This window comes from Cryptomeria japonica, chromosome 8 (genome assembly GCF_030272615.1).
Source record: "Cryptomeria japonica chromosome 8, Sugi_1.0, whole genome shotgun sequence".
NCBI lineage: Eukaryota > Viridiplantae > Streptophyta > Pinopsida > Cupressales > Cupressaceae > Cryptomeria > Cryptomeria japonica.
Window position 1 is genome coordinate 577,849,620 of NC_081412.1, and position 21,019 is coordinate 577,870,638.

The 21,019-nt window shown below is 32.7% G+C and overlaps 1 non-coding gene across 1 annotated transcript; it reads left to right on the forward strand.

The window, feature by feature from the left end:
* The first annotated feature begins 15,108 nt into the window (after nt 1-15,108).
* On the forward strand, nt 15,109-15,180 carry TRNAD-GUC (transfer RNA aspartic acid (anticodon GUC)). Its single transcript has one exon. It is a non-coding gene; the product is annotated as a tRNA-Asp (tRNA).
* The last annotated feature ends 5,839 nt before the right edge of the window (nt 15,181-21,019 follow it).

A 21,019-nucleotide genomic window follows, 5' to 3' on the forward strand; every position in this document is an offset into this window, starting at 1 on the left:
TATTTTCTTAGTTTTTCTATATGCTAGTAAATGGCATTTTTGAAGGCCTTCAGGGCATTTTTAGTTCCTGAAAGTGGCAAACGTTGCTAGGCATGTTCTTTCAAAATTTCGCCTACAACTCTTGGAGACCTTTCCAACTTGTTAAACGGCTCATAATTTCGAATCCTGTGCAGAAAGTTATGCCTAGTTAAAGTTAGGACAAATTTTATATAGTTTTTTTTTGAAAAATTACATAGCTTTAGATTTTATTATGTAAATAAACCTGATATGACAGTTGGTTTTTCGATTCTCAAAGAGTTGTTGGTGACCCTTGGAATCCCTTGGACTATATGTTGGATTTTCGAATTGAATACAATACTTTTTGGCTTGCTTCAATTCTGTATTATCTTGTTCATCCACAACATCGTAGGTTCTCACTTAGGTGTTGTCGTTTGAATCCATAATTCGGATCATAGCCAGCCAACACCTAGTTTTGGTTCCTATGAGTGTGCTCTGAAAATAGTGAAGGTTGAGGGTCCTATGGTGCTTTATAAAGGGTTTATTCCAATGATCACCAGACAGGGACCTTTTACGGTGGTGTTTTTTGTGGTTCTGAAGCAAGTCTAAAGATTTTAAAGGACCTCGATTTCAAGATTATGTTTTAAGATGTCTCATTAGTTGTCAAAATGGTAGTATATGTAAAGTTGAGTTACATAGTTTTAGATTTTATTATGTAAATAAACCTGATATGACTATTGGTTTTTCAATTCTCAAGGAGTTGTTGGTGACCCTTGGAATCCCTTGGACTATATGTTGGATTTTCGAATTGAATACAATACTTTTTGGCTTGCTTCAATTATGTATTATCTTGTTCATCCACAACACCGTAGGTTCTCACTTAGGTGTTGTCGTCTAAATCCATAACTCGGATCATAGCCAACCAACACCTAATTTTGGTTCCTATGAGTGTGCTCTGAAAATAGTGAAGGTTGAGGGTCCTATGGTGCTTTATAAAGGGTTTATTCCAATGATCACCAAACAGGGACCTTTTACGGTGGTGCTTTTTGTGGTTCTGAAGCAAGTTTAAAGATTTTAAAGGACCTCGATTTCAAGATTATGTTTTAAGATGTCTCATTAGTTGTCAAAATGGTAGTATATGTAAAGTTGAGTTATTTATTTGGTTTAAAATAGGATTTATTTTGTCAAGTCATAAATTATCATGTTATAAAAAATATGTTTATCAAAATGTATGAGTATAAAAAATTGTCAAATATATTTTCTAAATTGTAATTGGAGTGAATGATTGATGGTACCTGACATTTCTTATAAAAAGTTATTTCTTCACAAGAGACAAAATGAACCTCAAAAGTCAAATCTACTAAGTAAGTAGCAAACTCACTGGAGGTTGGAGGCACAAGAGGCTGGAGGACATTCATTGACCTCTTGTCAGTCACTAGTGACAAGGTCATGTAATTGCATTAGTGACAAAACTATTTGTGCCAAAATGACTAAAGCCAAGATCAGTTTCTAGGTGGCAGCCACAACCATCTTATATCATTTCTAATCAAAGTGGCAATGATCTATAATGGTGGCTACATACATGACAACAAGGGCTTGGTGTTCAAGCTTTTTATGTTGTGGTTGGATGGTATGTCCCTAATCACATTTCTTGGTTGCTGTGAATGGATGTGTTTGTCCCCGTATACAAGATGGTTGAAGTGATTGTAAGTGTTTGTCCCCAATGATGTGTGTGTCCCTATTCATGACTTTGATTTTGGATAGATGTGTTAGTCCCTATCCTTGGTTTCATAGGTAGATGTGCTTGTCCCTATCCATGGATGAAAGTACAATAAGCGTGGTGAGGCTAGTTCTACAATTGCTTGTCATAGGATGAGTAATTATTTTTGTTGTAGTTTGTTAAATAGGTTTATATAGTGGTTATATGAGTGTTTGTAGGAAGTTGCAACTCCCATTTTTAGGAGTTGTTATAGAGTTGTTTCCTATAAAATAGGATATGCAAATCCTATATATGCAAATGTTATGAACAAAATAGTACATTGAAACATTTTTATTCGTGCATACGATTATTAGCTTTTATGAGTGTCACATTTCTAATAGTATTTACTATAAGTGGGAGGCAAAGAGTCTATTTGCATTGAAGTATATTGCAGTGCTCTAGAAATTGAAAGTATGGAGGCCATGTTCAACCTCAAGTCGAGGAAAAGATAAATTTCACTTATGAGGGAGATAACTGACATGTGCATGAAGAACATCTTCAAATTAGATGATCAAAATGGTTTACCAGATGATCAAAATGGTTTTGTGGGAGGGGTTTATGAAGGTGGTGCATAATTATTGCTCTAATATGGACATAGTGTCCATGGTGCTTGTCTAGTGTCTAGAGTTGGGAATGAAGGAAGAAGCTTGGTGGGTTATGGAATCATATATGAAAACAAAATGATATTTAGGTCTTGGGCCCTTCATTACAATGGTGAGGTCATGATAAGGTTTTATAACTAGAGGAGGTAGATGGGTGCAAGTTGTTGAACTCGCTCCTCCACTTCGTCCATTCATGACTTGGTGTTCTATGGAGAACAAGGAAGATTAGTGGGAAGATGCACCTATTGGATTTTGGTTCATCAAGGAGTATATCCAGCAACGGGAAAAGGAGAAGCAAGCCAAGGATGAATGTGGTCCAAAACCAAAGAGCAAGAAGATTAAATTCACATAAGATGATTATTGAGTATCAATGACATGTTAGCATTAATGCCTAGTTGATTAGGTTTTAAATTATGCATATTTTTTATTTCATTAAAAAAAATATAAATTTATATGGTTTCTATAAGATTGTACTCAATCTAGGTTAGCAATGGATACTTGAAGGGTGGTTTTTTTATACTGATAACATACATTTTAATATGGTAGATAGGTAGTTGTAGTAGTAGTCTTTAATGGTGCTTTTGCAAACTATTTTATAGATGTGTACTAATTTTTTGGATGATTAATATTATTGATGATGGTAGATACAAAAAACACTTTTTGAAGCCCTAAAGCCCAACTAGAAGCCAAGGATTCAAGAATTAAAATCCAACATCATACAATGAAGTATCTTCCCTATGAAATGCAAAAATTTAAATTAAACAAACAAACAAAAACTATGCAGTCGCGAGATGCTTCACTCCATTGTTCCTCTATCACCCAAGATCTTGCATTTGCTCTCAAATTTTTCAACCAATTTGTCCAAGAGGCTATGGAAGAATGAGATTGGTTGATGGATGCAAGGATGATCAAAATGATTGCAAAAAGATTAAGAATGTGAAAGATCTCAAACTGGCATTAATACATTACCATTTCAAGGAGTGAGAGACACAAATGTGAGAGGGGCAAATATATTTATAGACATGTCCATGAATGAGTCAAGCTATGGGAAGCATGTGGGATAATAGAGGTGGTTAGAGAGACAAGTTATTCATCCCACGTTGGTTGAGTAAATGAGATTGATAGGTGAAGAAGAAAATAAATAAGATGGATGAGAAGTGGTGATGATTAGAAATTTATGAATTATAATGGATTTAAGATTATAATTGTAATGTACACATATATATAGGTGTCTTCAATTTATTTCTACATGTAATTCTAGGCATACAAGTTCATATCATATGAATTTGAAGATGTTGTTGTGTAGCATCCTAATATGTGTGTCTCATTGTCAAATTATCATGTGTTGTGTAGGAGAGTGTCTAGAGGTTGATTAGATCAAATAGAAGTGAAGTTAGAAAATTTGAAGGTTTGCAATCTATCTTGTTGCAATCCAATGGTACTTGTGTTTCACCTCTAAGTTGTTGCTCAGATCTCTATATTGGTGTCTCCAGTAGGTTGGCACATACAAATTCAAAAAGGGATTAGTGTCTCCCATAATTTAGAGCCTACTTCATAATTTTAAGTGATTCACTATTTTGTGAAGGTAGATATGGGTAGTAGATCCAAGCAGCTACTCTCTATAGGAGTTGAGAAAATACAACACCACAGAAGCCCAAATAATCTCTGCAAGCTGAAAAACCTGTTACAAGGAGAAGCAAGGAAGCAAATCACAGAAGGAGCAAAAACATAGAAAAAATATGCTCAAAAAGAGAGAGCACAATATTCTCCAAAAATGTATTGTCAATAATAATCCTTCTTCATACAAAGAAAAGAAAGAACTCAACCTTTAATAGGTCAAGAAACCCTAAAAGGGAAAACCTAGGTTTGCACATAATAATTAATTATATGCACCTAAAGTTAGCTTAAGTGTAAAAGAGATAAAGGGAACTTAAATAATTAAACAAATATTGTTTAATTAATCAAGTAAATACCCGAATACTCTAACACCCCCCCTTAAGCTAGACTTAGGGAGAAGCTAAAACCTAGAACAGCTACTGAAAGCAATAAAGATGGGTCCCGGCAACAAGGCCTAATCAGGTACTCAAATACAATGAAATCTCTATGAACTGGAGAAATAGAGAAAACCACGTGGGAACAAAACTCTACTCCAAAAAGAGATGGAAAAGAACACCACTAAAGCATGAAGAACCTGCAAACACTGTCGAAGAATAATTGTTGATCTGAAGAACCTCCACTGAAATAGAACATGATCATGTAGAGAAGACTGTAATCTGTATGAGTGCCCTCAAATGACACTACTCGAATCAGAAGGCAAACAAGGCAAACAACGGAAATCGAAGATACAGATGGCATGAAAACACCAAAGCCTGAAGAGCTAATCAATCAAACCACAGAAGCATTAGAACCAACAGGACAACCCTCCCCATAATGCTGAAGAGGGATAGGTACACTAAAAAGAACGGCCAACAAGAATTGCACGATGAAGAACCAAGGACATCAAAGGTGCTGAGAAAGTACATAGTGTCGTGGAAGGAACACTCACTTGACACATATCATGAGGAGAATGTCATGGAAGGAACACTCACTGGACAAAGGAAGATGGCAAACAAGGCAACCATCAACCCCCTCATGGCACTTTATAAGTAGTGCATGTACAACAAGGCACAAGAGGTGCAAGATTCCAAATAAACAATGCATGATGGCACTTTATCTCAGTGTGTTTGCATAAATACAAGCTACAATTATAAGAAGACTAGAAAAAGAAACGTGAACCAAAATAGAGACATCCTACTCCGAGAAGAGATCCCAGGACCTGAAACAACCACGATATCCACCAAAGTGTTGAAAAGCAAAAAAACTGAAGAAAATATGCATGGAGCAGAATCTGGAAATAAAACTTAGATGCCTGGAAATTACACAGCACACACTTTCCAAAAATATAAACTTTTCAAAAAACAGAGGTCGGATGCTCATTCTATGGCTCCCGGAGTGCAAAAACTAGACCTCACTTTGACTGGAAAAAAACATAGTCAAACAGCAAAACTGGAAAAAATTACCAACACCATGAGGTCGGGCTTGGAACCATCTTTCTGACGCCTATTCGTTTTTGAAAAAATGACTCTGTATGCCCAAGATAGAGCCAAAAAACCAAACCCCCCTTGAAAAAGGCAAAAAAGAGAGTCTGGTGGCTAGGCAATGGTCCGGTGGCCAGTGGGTGGCGGTCGGGTGGCGCCCCAGTGGCTGGGCAGTGGTCGGTTGGAAAAAAAAGGTCGGGTAGGCCGGCGGCCGCTGGGGCGGCGGGCTGCAGGTGGCGGCTGGAAAAAGAGGTGGTCGAGGAGCAGGATGACGGCAGCGACGGGGCCAGAATCGGCGGTGGGGGCCACCAAGGAGCGCGGGGGCCGGGGAAGCCGGAGGTCGGGGTTGAGCGCGGGGGCTAGGGAAGCCGAAGGCCGGCGCCGGCAGGGGACGGGGGCTGGGGAAAAAATGTCGGCGACGCTGTACGGGCCTGCAGGTCGTGCAACATGGCAGGGGCCCCACGGTGGGAACCCCCCATCAATTTTTGCCAAAAAAAAAAAAAAAAAAAAAATTTAAAAACCATTCGCCTTTTGATTTTTTAAATAAAAAATCAAAATCCGACCTGCATGCCGTTAAAAGGCAAAATATTTTTTTTTGAAAATTTTTTCCTCGATCTGCGTGCCAGGGTCGTACGGCCTAGATCTGGAGAAAAAATACTCCCAGAGGCTCAGGAACCAAAATAGGTCAAATTTTATATGACCATAGGGATTCTCGGGCCTTCTAAGTACAATGGTGTGGTCCATTTAGGCCCAAAGTTCTCAGAAAAAAAAAAAAAAAAGTCAAACTCTAGGTACATAAAAAAAATTCTTGAAACCCCAGATCTGCTTCCAAAGCAAAAATTCTCAAAACAAGAACAAGTAGCTGCAAATTTGAAGCTCTGATACCATATAGGAATTGAGAAAATACAACACCACAGGAGCCCAAATAATCTCTGTAAGCTGAAAAACCTGTTACAAGGAGAAGCAAGGAATCAAATCACAGAAGGAACAAAAACACAAGAAAAATATGCTCAAAAAAAGAGAGCACAATATTCTCCAAAAATGTATTGTCAATAATAATCCTTCTTCATACAAAGAAAAGAAAGAACTCAACCTTTAATAGGTCAAGAAACCTTAAAAGGGAAAACCTAGGTTTGCACATAATAATTAATTAAAATAATTAATTATATGCACCTAAAGTTAGCTTAAGTGTAAAAGAGATAAAGGGAACTTAAATAATTAAACAAATATTGTTTAATTAATCAAGTAAATACCCGAATACTCTAACACTCTCACCATGGTTATCTCATCTTAGGTTTCCACATACATTTGGTGTTCATTGTGTGAATGTGTGTTTTCTTTTTTGTTGCATCGTTAAGTAAATTATATTAAGTTGAATTAATGATCTTTGATCTGTATTTGGAGAACTTGTTAATTGTAATTAATATTTAATGAGTTAAAATTGGATATACCGTTTTGTCCCCCTCTTCGTATATTGTGTTCCCTTCACATATATCATCAATTAAGCTTAAAAAATATTAACAATGTTAAGGATAAATTATTGAAAGCGTATAAAGTGTCTTGTGGAATATGGAATAAAACATGTAAAATAGTATCAATTCTCAAGCCCATCAAATTTCACATTTTATGCTAATCTCCTACCCCTATCTTACTACTAATTATGGGGTATAAATACAAAAAATAGAGAATACTTTGGGGCTCCAAAATTCAAACTATGACCCCAACATTTCTCGCTAATAGTTTTGATGTTAAAATATCCTTTTTCTAGCAAGTTAATGTTAATTTCCTAAGTTTTTTAGTTTGATTATCCTAAACAATTGTGTCACACATGGATGTGTTGCAAAATTTTGTGATTCAAATAATTGATGAAGTGTTACACTCCTATTAAAAAAAATTAGTGTAACACTCCTGAATTACTATCATGTCGAGAAAAAAAAATTAACCTTCTATTTTGAATAAGGAACCTTTTTACCTTGGCAATGTCATCTTTCTCACATACACACACCTACCCTAACTTTGGCTTTGTAACTCTCTTGAAGCTTTCAAATTTTTAATAACACGACATAATCCTTTCTCTTTGTATGCTATTCTTTTATGGTGAGATCTGTTAGGACAATGGTGTCTCAACCATGCATATACATAAGGTTACTATTTTTAGTAACTTTTCATTTAAGCACGGATTGGTCCAAAATTTTCCCCAAAGCTTTGAATTGGCTAGATAAGCATGTCAATGATTTTTTATTGCCAGATCATGTCTAGATTTGAAGATATTAAAGTTTTAATTTTTTACAGTTGTGAACAAAGTTTTGAAATCAATTTTGAGGGTCTTCGAGGTTCCTAAATGGCCCAAAAGTGTTTGTAACTAGAGTAGTGGATTATAGCTTGACAGAGCACGTCGTGATCTTTTCAACACTTCAAATGGTTCGTCAATCAGACACCAAGTTCAAAAGTGATGGCCTCCAAAAGTTGGGTCTCCTAAAATAGGAAATATAAAAACATGTTGGACACATAAATGAGTTGTAAAATGGGGTTACACGTGTTGGTGTGTGTATTGACACATCATGGGTCATCTTGTATTAGAGATAAGATGGGTGCCACTCTTGGGTGATTTTAGCCCATGATTTTGTAATATTTTTTGACAGTTTCATGTTTCGTATCTCCTATAGATTAGGTGTGTGAGAAGGAGGTTGTGTAAGAGTCTTATAGAAGTTGAGCTACCTCTAGATCTCTATTAGCGATACTCTTGTGAAAAGCATTCTCTATAATTATATTATAATTTGTTGTTGATTTTTGAATAATATATTGGGTGGCTTTTGGAGCGTGGGGTTTTTTCTCCTGAAAGGGTTCTCCCCATGTAAATCACTATGTTGTGGTATGCATGTTATTTATGTTTATTTTTATTAAGTTTTTGTAACCGACGTACAAATCCATAAAAAAATTTGCATTGCCCTCCTTCTCAAAATTATTGTAGGAAGTTGTTCTACTACTTAACTTTTTTACAAAATCATGAAAGGAAATTCTATCATAGATTTTAACTCGATTTTGGAGGCATTTGATAGCTTCTAACTGATTTTTTTCCAATTAGTTGTCTCTTTCCTATCGTGAATAATTTCATTCACTGTAATTTTTTATAATTTTTATATTATCATAGTACATTTATCTATATTCTATCACACATTTATTTTATCAAAATCCATCCTGACTTTCTGTGCAGGTGGAAACACTAAAAAAAGGGCTTGACTAAGGAAAACCCCTAAACAACCAAATCAAAATTTCATCTCTCTATATGTACATGTTATTCTACATTGGAAGCATGAGAAGTCTTTGGCGACATTTTTTTCCTTCCCTTGTTATTTAATTTCATCACCATAATTTAATGTGTTTTAACAAATTTCCCTTTTATTGTTCTTTCCATACACAATGGGCCCATTATGCTATTTCCCTTTGTGTAGGTACAATGTATTTTGGAACCTTCATTTTTCATCCATATAGGACAACAACACACTATGAGTAAATCCATGCTACATGTTGGTGTTCTTAGCCAAGGTCTCAAATAAGTCACAAAATTCTATCTAGTACTCATACTTTCTATTTTTGTAGGTTTAAGTTTTTTGAATTGATAATATATGACTCAAATCAAAAGTGTTGAGGTACAATGATAGTCATAGATCAAGATTACAATATCAAAGATATTGTCTCAAAACAATTGAATACGATAGACTAAATGCTTTACAAAACCAACAATATGATTGCAAATCATAGTTACTACATTCCTAATACCTCATACTGCCAAGAGACTATATCATGCAAGTCACTATTAGGAACCATAGACAATAAAACTGCATATTCAATATCAAATGTTGAGGTCCACTATCAAAATGTTGTGTCATTTTCACCCAAACATAACCTACCCTATTGCATACCATTTCCAAAAATAATAAAAGGATAAGTTTGTATCAACTCGCTTCATCATGATTCCTCACTACATATACAATAAAACAAACATTGCAAAGGCACATCAAGGAAAACTCTCACTATAAAGGAGTTTCAATATTGGAAATATCTTCATTGGATCTTACAATCTTTGGCACAAAGTCATCAATAACCGAACATTATATTTTTGCATAATATTGAAACCAAGGTCTTCCATAAGAGTGTCTTTGTATTTCTTATTGTATTGTTTTTTAAATTCAAGATTATTTTTTTTTTAAATGAGCATCATTACCTCTCCTTGAATATAGCCAATAGCTAACATATTTTATTTCTAACATGTTGACAATTGTGTATCCAAAAGCTCCAAAAACCTTTCCTTGAAAATTTCAAGGGTGATACTAACTTGCATTAAAACCACATTGAATATGATTCATTTGGAAGACTTAGTAAGCTTTCTTTTTCAACATTGAAATTAATTTGAAAATTTCTATACTTCCACAAAGGTCAAAAAAAATCTATAGATAAAACAAGCCAAAAAAGGTTATACACTTTGCCAAGACCTATAATGCAACTAAAAAAAACATCAAACATACAATGTTTCCTATTAGATGCTCAAGACTCTAATCCAAAAAGGATGATGGACCAAAATTCTTTGGCAAAAAAATAGTTAAAGAAAATATGCTCAATCGATTTAGGAAATCTCTGCAATGGTCAAATATTAACATTAGGATAAGACAAAGGGAACTTTTTTAATAATAGAAACAATTTAAAGCATGACTTAATTGGTTTTAGCATACAAGACCACAAATGACTTAGAGATTTAGACCACTGGGTTGGGGTTAGGCTCAATCTCTGACAATCATTAAGGTGGTTGGTCATGACATTATCTTTTACCAAGTAGTAGTAAATCACTTTGGAGGTAACATTAAGCAATGTTGTGTCATTAGACCATTTATTAGAGCTAAGCATATTAACAACAAAATTAGTATTAGAATGATAGGGAAACATCTTACAAGCTTTTGTGAGCATTGAACATGTCCTCCAGTGTAACTGAGGGAGGCCATACTTAGTACCTAGGTCAAACCAGGATCTCAACTACATGCTATCCATTATATGATTGAAATTTTTATGCCTTCACTATACCAAAATTTGGATGAGAAAAATTGCAACAGTGCAAGGGGTTTATCTTTGTAATAATGGTTCCACTAGATGGATCTAGAGTCAAAGATCTTGTCTCCAACATTACTGTAGAACTCATAACCACCAACTTCACCCATGACCAACTCACATGTCTTTCAAATAATCTAGAAATACTTGAACTAGAAGGGACCATGAAGAATTTAATAAACAAGGAATCATAGATGTTCAACTCTTTCTAACCTTTAACATGTTTACGATGAGCCAATTGGATATTGTTTCTAACAAAAACTTTCTAGGGCTTACTAACCTCAAAAGCTTTTAGAATATGATTAATTGCTAAAGAAATGTCATGTAATTCCAAGTCCTTATGACAAAGGCCACCTTGTATTTTACTTATACAACACCAATTCCACTTTATAGAATGTCTTTTCTTTTTCTCTTTACCATATAACTAGAGGAAAGATTTAATTTTCTTTTGGATCTCATTGATCTGGTAGCTACAAAATAACCATATAAAGGAGTACTACAAGGTGTAAGAAGATATAATCTTTTGGCAGACTTGCAGCTCCCCTAGTAGACATAAGTAATTCTTATTCCATTTTGTAATTTTTGTATCTAGCTTGACTTTAATCCAATTCCAAATGTTTGTAAGTCCAATGGATTACCAACAAATGGTATGCCCAAATACCCAATTTTTTTGTTTGGGCCACCCTATTGAAGATCAAATTGTTGAAACTAGTCAATGGCTTGTCCTTCCACTCCAAAACCATTGATTTAGCCCTAGAAAAAATAGCGCATGAAGCTTTATAAATGATTTATACTATTCTCAGTAGGTTATCATAATTACCTTCATTCACTGCTACAAACATGATAATATCATCCACAAATTGTACACAAATCAAGTTAGCATGATTTGGGAGATAAATACCTTGAACACATGATCTCGACCTTGGGCTCTAAAGAAAATAATAAATAGAATTTGAGGCAGTCACAAAGAGGGCAATCACTAAAGGGTAGCCTCTAATGGACCGAGCTGGAGGATGAAAGATTTCAAAAGAATGTCACTGACATGAACTTGGGCTATTGCATATTAGAAGATAGTTTTGATCATGTAACAAAACACAAGAGGGAATCCAAAGGCTTAAAGGGTCATCAGTACAAAGGACCACTCCAAAAATTCTCATAAGCTTTCTCAAAATCAAGCAGAAACATCCTCACTTCCCGATTAGAGTTTCTACTTCACTCCATCGCCTCCCAACTGGTGATTAGATTTTCAAGAATGTATCTTCCTTTAATAGACCTAGTTTGGGTGTTGATAATGAAAGTGCTAATAATATCTATTAATCTCAAGGCTAAAACTTTAGCTAAGATTTTGTATGAACCATTAAGAAGAGTAATAAGCCTTCAGTTCTTTATTAAGGCCTTAGCACCTTCTTTTGGAAAAAGCTTTGTTATGCCCCTATTAATGTTACCACCAAGTGATCCATTTTCAATAGCCTTAGTATAAAGTTGAAGAAGATCCTTAATGATCCATTGATAAATAATCTTGTAAAACTCTACAGGCAAACCATCTAAACCAAGAGATTTCTCATTCTTTAGGCTTATAATAGCTTGGATAATTTCCTCTTTAGAGATGCACTTACTAAGCTTTTCATCACCATCTCTACTGATATTTCTAAGAATAACCTTTGTACAACAATTCCTAGCATCAACACAGTCACGAAAATTCCCTTCAAAAGAGAAATGAGTTTTATACAATAGGAAAAATTGCTTTACAATGTCCTTTATATCTATTTATACAATAGTAAAAAATAATTTTGATTTATCACTCACCTAAAGCATTCTTAAAATCCTCCAAATTCATTTTTAAAAGTTAGATTTGTCATAATTATATGTTTGTTAATCAAAACAAGTGCCAAGTAGTGGCGAGTACTTGCCTTTATAGTGTTATAATTTTTAATTATTTTTATTTTAGGATTATATTAATTTAATTATGTTTTTGTCACATTAACTATAACTCTCACTTCAATAAAATGATATTATTAATTATAATATAGTATAAATATTGGCCTGTTAATGGGCATCTCGAGGTTGATCTGAATTCCAAGGCGAAGGAAGTTGTCAATTGAATGAAACTAGATGTAGGATGGGTGAAAGTCAACTTTGACGGAGCCTCAAGAGGGAATCCGAGCCCTTTAGGTGTAGGCTTTGTGGTAAGAGATTGAAACAAAAATATTTTGGCAATTGGAGCTAAATGATTGAAGGAAAGTACAAACAATGAAGTCAAAATGCAAGCGACTTTATTAGCAATCAAGATGGTCAATAATTATCAATATCACAATTGCATTAGAAGGATGATTCTCTAATTGTTATCAATGTCATTATCGGGGTTGAAAATCCAACATGGAAATTAAATAATTAATGTGAAATTATAAGAGAAATTTTAATAACTTTTAAGGATTTGAAAATTACTCATGTGTTGAGAAATGGAAATATGGTGGTAGACATGTTGTTGAAGTGGACGTTATCATTAATGGAAGAGAAACAAAATTTTATTGGGAGGATCTCTAAGAGATCCAATTTAATTAATAGTGGTGGGTTGTACATTGCCAATTGTAGCAACCATAATGGAAAGGTGTGTTGTTCAAATGTGATGGGACATGCATTTTGTTTTAAAGGCATCTTGGCCATTTTTATCACACAACCATTTGAAATTGGTGGTGAAGAGTTGTAGGATGGAGGTGAATTTTACCTTGTTTACTACTAAGCAACAATTGGTGTTTTTGGGTCGAATCTCAAAGAGGAGACTTCATAGCATTTCCAAGCATGATGATCCTCTACTTGTGCAAATTTTGGACATCCAGTCTAGGGAAGAATTTATGAAAACAAAGCACCGATATCGAATTAATATCGATATCATTTCACTACTTGTAGTGTGGGGGTTGGAGCTACGAAGCAAAGAGGATGTTCATTGGGTCCTAAAGGAATGTGCGGATGAGGAGTGGACTTTTGGTTTGTGGTTGATTTTGGAGTGGGTGCATCTGGGTGGAGGTCTCATGGCACCGAAGGGAGACTCGTTAAAAATTGGAGATCAAAATCCATTGCTTCAACCTTTCATTCAGTGGAGTCATTTGAGTGATACAGATGAAAGGAAAGTTGAAGCCCATTTTGGTTGGAGGCTTTGAAAGATTATCCTTGTGAATGGAGACTGAAATGAGATGGTGTTGGCACAATGAAGGTGTAGAAAGGGAAAGCTCATAAGAAGTTCAAACTTTAAGATTACTAGGTCAATCGACCCGTCAAAGCAACCAACAAATAGTTTGTAAGGGAAATGAGAATTTTTTTGTAGATACTCTATAGGTTTTTTATAGTCTATATATATGTGTGTCTCCAATTTTGTTGATATTTTATAATTTTGTGGCCAACTGTAGTAATGACCTTGGGGTATATTTTATGTATTTATGAACAGGGAAGCCAGTTGATATGGGGAATATTGCAATGTGTTAGATATTGATGTGGTCCTTTGAATTTTACATCTATAGACATATAAATACTTTATAAATTCTAAAATTTAAATATTAATAAAATACTACATTACCTATAAAAAAACAACAACATAAATATTATAGTGAAAATATACATTTTTCTTAAGAATATAACCCTAACTTAATTATTGAATCTACATAATATTAATTGTAATAATAAAATTAATCTCAAACTTTATTATTAACTAATAGTTTAAGATTATATATTATTTTAATTATATTTATGTAATATTAATTATAATTGATCTTAATAAAATAACTAGTAATAATTATAAATTTATATAATATAAATAATAAAGTAAAAATAGATATTTTTTAATGACTAAATGAAAAATATTTAAAATTAAGATTAAATGTTATAAAGTTATATTGTATATATTAAAATGATTAAAAATAAAATTTTTGAAAAATATATAGAATATTATAATTATATATATATATATATATATATAGATTGGTAATGGGTCAAAGTCAATATATATATATATATATATAGATTGGTAATGGGTCAAAGTCAATAAAGAGTACATACCCTATCTCCTTGTGAGATTTGAACTTATGACCTCTTTTTAAAAAGCACAAATTCTCCACCACTAGATCAATTAAAATTGTACAAAAATATTTAAAAAAATTATTTAACTAAAAAAATACCAATAACAATTATTCCAAAAATAAAATGCTTAAAGTTTCTTCTTTCACTTACATAAAACGTTAGAAAGAAGTTACAACATGTCACCTATGATTGGAAACTATAACATTTGGCATATCTAACATATTCTACTTTAGATCAAAAAGTTCAATAAAGGTATGGGGGCTTAGTTCTTACGAAAACTGGACAGTTGCACCAGCCGGGAATCGAACCCGGGTCTGTACCGTCGCAGGGTACTATTGTACTACTACAACACTGGTACACATCGTACATATACACTACTTTTGTTTAATACTATTATTTGATTGAATATAAATTAGTAGCGACAAAAGCTGAGATTCGGCTGCTTTCTGGGGATAATAAAGTATCTATTAAATATATAAAAACAAGATTATAGAAGCACAAAGTCGTTGTAGTATAGTGGTGAGTATTCCCGCCTGTCACGCGGGTGACCCGGGTTCGATCCCCGGCAGCGGCGATTTTGCATGCAAGTTTTTGAGATACTTACAAAAGTATGGTTTTGTAGAAATCAATTAATATAATTATGATAACATTTGAAAAATTATGTTTGGTTTATCCAATGTCTCAAATTCATATTAATATAATTTTAAAATTTGTTTTTTAATTTGATGAGGATATATTATGTAATAAAAATAATAATTTATAAGGCTTAAGTTCTTATAGGTGCATTTGGGTAAGATCAACACTTAGGTGACTTGATAAAAGGATCCTCTTGTATGTGATTGCTTAGTTGAAAGATGGTTTTTGTCATAATCAAATATATAAAGGCAAAGATGGTGAAATGTTAAATTGGAAAGAAATATATAATTTATATTTATTTACTAATAAAAAAATTATATATTAAAATAAATGTATTTAAAAGTATATAATTAAAGCTTTAAAAAAAGTGAGTGGTGCGAGAGGAGGCAGGGTCCAACTAGAGTGCTATATAGTAGTTAGTAATGGAGGTGGATTGGTGGCTTTCTTAGTGGTAGTGTGAGGACTTTTGATAATTATGCTTCATTTCTTTGCAAGGATACGATACAAGAAGGTGAAGCCACCATGCAAGGGGCTTTCTTCTAATGGTTGAGAAAAGTTTGGAGATGTAGAAGCTTTAACATAACCTTGCTAGCTTGAACTTGGCTTTGCACAAGCACATTAGAGTTCAACTATAATTTAGAGTGAAATTCTTAATTATAGTGTAAATTAGTCAAAAGGAAATCCAACATTAACTAATCTAGCTTGTAGTATGATGTCTTAGAGGGCACCAAATAACAAAAGTAGTAGACAGAAGTCAAGACTAGAACCTTAGAGAAAATTTGAGACGTCCTTGCCACCAAAATTAACTTTCTCATCTAGTATACATGTTTTTTTTTCAATTATATCAATGACATATTGGTAAAGCTTGGAAGGGAAAACTTGAAAGGCAAAATGGATTCCAGAGATCTTACAAATTTCCCTATGATTGATATAATTTCATTCAAAAGTATGAAGCCAACCTAGGGGTTGGAACAAAGATTACTTATAACACCGCATCTTGTTCAATTTGATGATAGGGCCAAAAGCCAAGCAAAAAGTGTAAGAGAAAGCTTAATATAAATGATCCTCCTCTTTAATGAGTATCAAGAATGAATCAACTAATTGCTAGAGGGCAATTTTAGATAGGGAAATTCCTTTGACCCATCATTGCAAAATGACACTAGCAACAAGATAACCAAATTATTTTGCAAAAAGAACATAGATTGAAGGTGCAAGAGTGCAAACCTACCTTATAGAATAGAAAAGACCAAATGATGTAGATTGAGTATCATAAATGGTTAGGCAAGCAAATGCATCATCAAAGAGCATTTGAACCAATTAAATAAATACGAAACCAAAATCAAGAGCTTTAACGATGGGAAGAATGAAACACCATGTTCAATCCTACCGTAAGCCTTTTCAAAATTAATTATGATGAAAACACTTGTTGATTGGACTTTTATGCCCATTCCATACCTTCCCGAACAACTACAACATTGTCAATGATGTATCTACTTTGAATAAATTTGGCTTGTTTAGAATGATCATTGGGAGGGGATGTCTAATATTTCTCATAACTCATAAGTAAATGTGAATGGTAGAATACTCATCTAAACTTCATTCGCCCAATTTTAACTAATGGTGAAGGAATATCCTACCTTTTATAGTGGCTACTATCAATATTATATTATTTAATTATGTCATTTCTATATATTAATTTTCTCATAAAATTATATTATAAAAAGGTGTGGGTGGTGTTTAAGCTACTTCTTTTTTTTAATTAAAAAAATAAATTAAACTTAGATAATTAGTAGTTTTGTGGTTAGTCTGAAATCTCAAGCTTGTTTATTACATGTTTAGTGCAATGCTTGATTTTTGTACTAAGAGTTTTTATATAAAACTATAAAATAAAATCATTTTTGAAAAGTAATTTTGAGTGTAATGGTAGTTGTGAAGATAAGTTAGTCCTAAACATTATAATTACTAGGTTATTGCTGGAGGGTAATTCTAGGTAGGGAAATTCCTTTGACCCATCATTGCAAAATGACACTGTCAACAAGATAACCAAATTATTTTGCAACAAGAATATAGATTGAAGGTGCAAGAGTGAAAACCTACCTTATAGAATAGAAAAGACCAAATGATGTAGATTGAGTATCATTAATGGTTAGGCAATCAAATGCATCATCAAAGACCATTTGAACCAATTAAATAAATATGGAACCAAAATCAAGAGCTTTAACGATGACAAGAATGAAACGTCATGTTTAATCATATGGTAAGCCTTTTTAAAATTAATTATGATGAAAACAGTTGTTGATTGGACTTTTATGCCCATTCCATACCCTCCCAAATAGTTATGACATTGTCAAGGATGTATCTACTTTGAATAAATTTGACTTGTTTAGAATGATAATTGGGAGGGGATGTCTAATATTTCTCACAACTCATAAGTAAATGTGAATGGTAGAATACTCAACCAAACTTCATTCACCCAAGGTTAACTAATGGTGAAGGAATATTCTACCTTTTATAGTGGCTATTGTCAATATTATATTATTTAATTATGCATTTCTAAATATTAATTTTCTCATAAAATTATATTATAAAAAGGTTTGGGAGGTGTTTAAGCTACTTTTTTTTTTAATTAAAAAAATTAATTAAATTTAGATAATTACTAGTTTTGTGGTTACTTTGAAATCTCAAGCTTGTTTATTGCATGTTTAGTGCAATGCTTGATTTTTGTACTAAGAGCTTTTATATAAAACTATAAAATAAAATATTTTTTGAAAACTAATTTTGAGTGTAATGGTAGTGATTAAGATAGGTTATTCCTAGACATTATTTGGTTGAATTATTATAGGTAAATTTTGATTATTGATAATAAAACAATTATTTTCTATTTTTCGTGTGGACCAGGTGTAAAATCAATATATATTGTTTGACCATTAAGCTAGACGATGGTCAAATAGCACTAGCAATAATTATATTAATAATGGCGTTCTTTCTTGCATCATAGTTCATATACATGTTCATATTTAAGTGAAATCTAAATGAAAGGATACACCAAACCAATTAATGGTATTTTGTGACATCTCTACTTAAATATCATTTAATTTAATGATAATCGATAGTAATTTTGCACTTCATTCACATTAAAAAGTTATAAATAATTGCCTTAATTTCGTTGGCTAGAATTTACCTTCAAAAAATGTTGAATCAAATGACATTTGAGAATAGGCATTATTACTCTTGGTATACTTATACTAGAGTGTCTTCTATTCTAGTATAATGAAGAGGGTAACAGTAAAATCAACATTCTCACCATTATTACTACTATGATGAGGGTTTACACTTCCATTACCACTTGGATTATTGTAATTTATGCTATCATGGTCATATTGAAAGGAAATTAAGGTAGCAGAACAACTTCCTAGACTATCTTGAGAGGAGTTTTATGCAAAACTTTCCATATCTTTACAACGGATATAGATTTTAAACATAAATACCACATATAACATCCATACCATAACACAATGATTTACATGGGTAAAAATCTTTGAGAGAAAAACCCCACGCTCCAAAAGCCACCTAATATAGTGCAATACTTAATAAGTGACAAATTTGCAATACTTGACCAAAAAGGCTTTAAATTTCTATGTTCTTGAACCATTTGTTAGTACTTCTAGGCAATGCTACTAGTTTATAATTATATACAAACTAATATATATTGTAGTTCTTAATGTATTAAAGACATGATATATTATTCTTATTATAATAAATTTCATAAGATATGTTCAAATATTAAAAAAATATTATAACAAGTTATAAACTTATTTTATTTCATCAAGTTATATATTAATGATAATTAGTATTTATTTCTTAGATATATTTAAAATACATGTGTAATGTAGAAGATAAGAAAAAATGATAAATATTGTATATTGTTTTCCTAATATAGAGGAGAAAAATGTATACTCCACTCTTTCACTCTATATTTTTTACCATTTCAAACAAAATTTATATAATTCATAACTCTAGCATATAATTTGGATTTTTTAACACACTGATTCATATAAATCTTGAACATACAATTTTGTTATTTTAAATATCTAATTTCAAACTAGAATTAGTGTATTTTGTAGATATTTAGATCCTTTCTGGACTAGATCATCAATATAATCTAGTCCCGAGTTTCCAAATTCAAATTTTTTGATCCCAAAGCCCACACTCCTAGGATATAACCACCACCCTTTACAATGTGCACTAAGAGTTTCTAATTGTATGTCCAAGGTTGTGTATTTAAAGATATTATTTTAAGACATTTTCATTATCACGGAGTGGCACCTCACATTCATAAATTCAATCTAACATATTCATCTTAATGACATAAAAATTAGTTGTGTCAAGCACAATTTCATCAAGCCATCAATGTCCAAAATTATCTATGTCAAAATCAATTATAGGCACGTGATTGTTATCAAATAAATTTCATGCTTCCTTGGGTACACAATAGGTTCCCAAATATGCTTTTTAACACCATTTTTTTATCTTGTTAATCAATCCTAGGGATCAGTTTTTATCTAGAGAAGTTTCACGCTTCCTTGTAAACATATAGACTATCAATATAACTAAATGTAAGACTTTGGCTAAGAAAAGTGTCTTGACTAGATCAAATTATTTCTCCTGTGATCCATTTAAATTTTTTTCTCTACCATCTACCTACATGGCATAACACATGTAATTCATGCCTAGATTTGACATGGTTTTGATTGCCAAAAATACAAAAATCAAGCATTGCATTTGCACTAACTATACGACCAAGCCACAAAAAAAAAAACATGTTATCCTCATTTTTTTTATTATGTTATAAAAACAATATAAGCCATACGTGTTTTGTCTAAATTTGTAATTTATCTCTCTAAGTTCATTTTTTGAGCCAAATTTTCGCTTCTTTAGTCTTACTAAGATCTTCGTGGTAGTCCTCCTGATCCTAGTTTTAAGTTTTTAATTTGTAAAATTAACTTAAAATATTCTTTCAAGAGTTTTTTCAAAACGTGTGTAAAATTGGAGTTAAATCCCGATACTACATTTTTTTTTGGTTTTAGATGCAAATCGGACTTATTAGTCTAAATTGTAACACCTCTTTTAAGTTTTAGGTGTAAATCGAGCTTACAAGTCTAAATTGCACTTCTTTACAAGTTAGCAACAAAATGTGCATTTTGGGGTTGTAAACTCAAAAAACACATCTTACTATATTTTGGGTTTTGCAACCCCGAAATAAACATTTATTTCATACGATTTGTCGCATTTATGGTTAAGTCTTTGAAACCCTTTCGGTTTCTTCTTGCTTTTTGTTTTCATTTTGTTTGTTATTTTGGTCATTTCATATCGTGTTTTTCCTATGTCTATGCTCTTCCTTTGCTAATTTGAGCTTTCATATGAGTCTATTGTAAATATTTTGAGTCGGATCCTCGACTTTCTTTTGGTATGTTTTTGTTTCCTTTCTTCGTTTTAAGATTTTTTTTTTTAGGGTTTTGTTTTTGATGGAGTCAAGGTAGGGAGATCCAATGAAGGACATCTCATCCTTGCAATGTAACACAAACACCATGTAAGATATATCGATAACAACACAAAATACATAACCGATAAACAGTATGAACAATTCTTATAACAGTTTGATGGATTACATATGCCACATGTTGGATCACAATCTAGGATACAAACAATGCTTAAAACACAAATATAAGATCCATAGATCATCTACACATCAATTCGGCCTCTGGTAATAGTCTGTC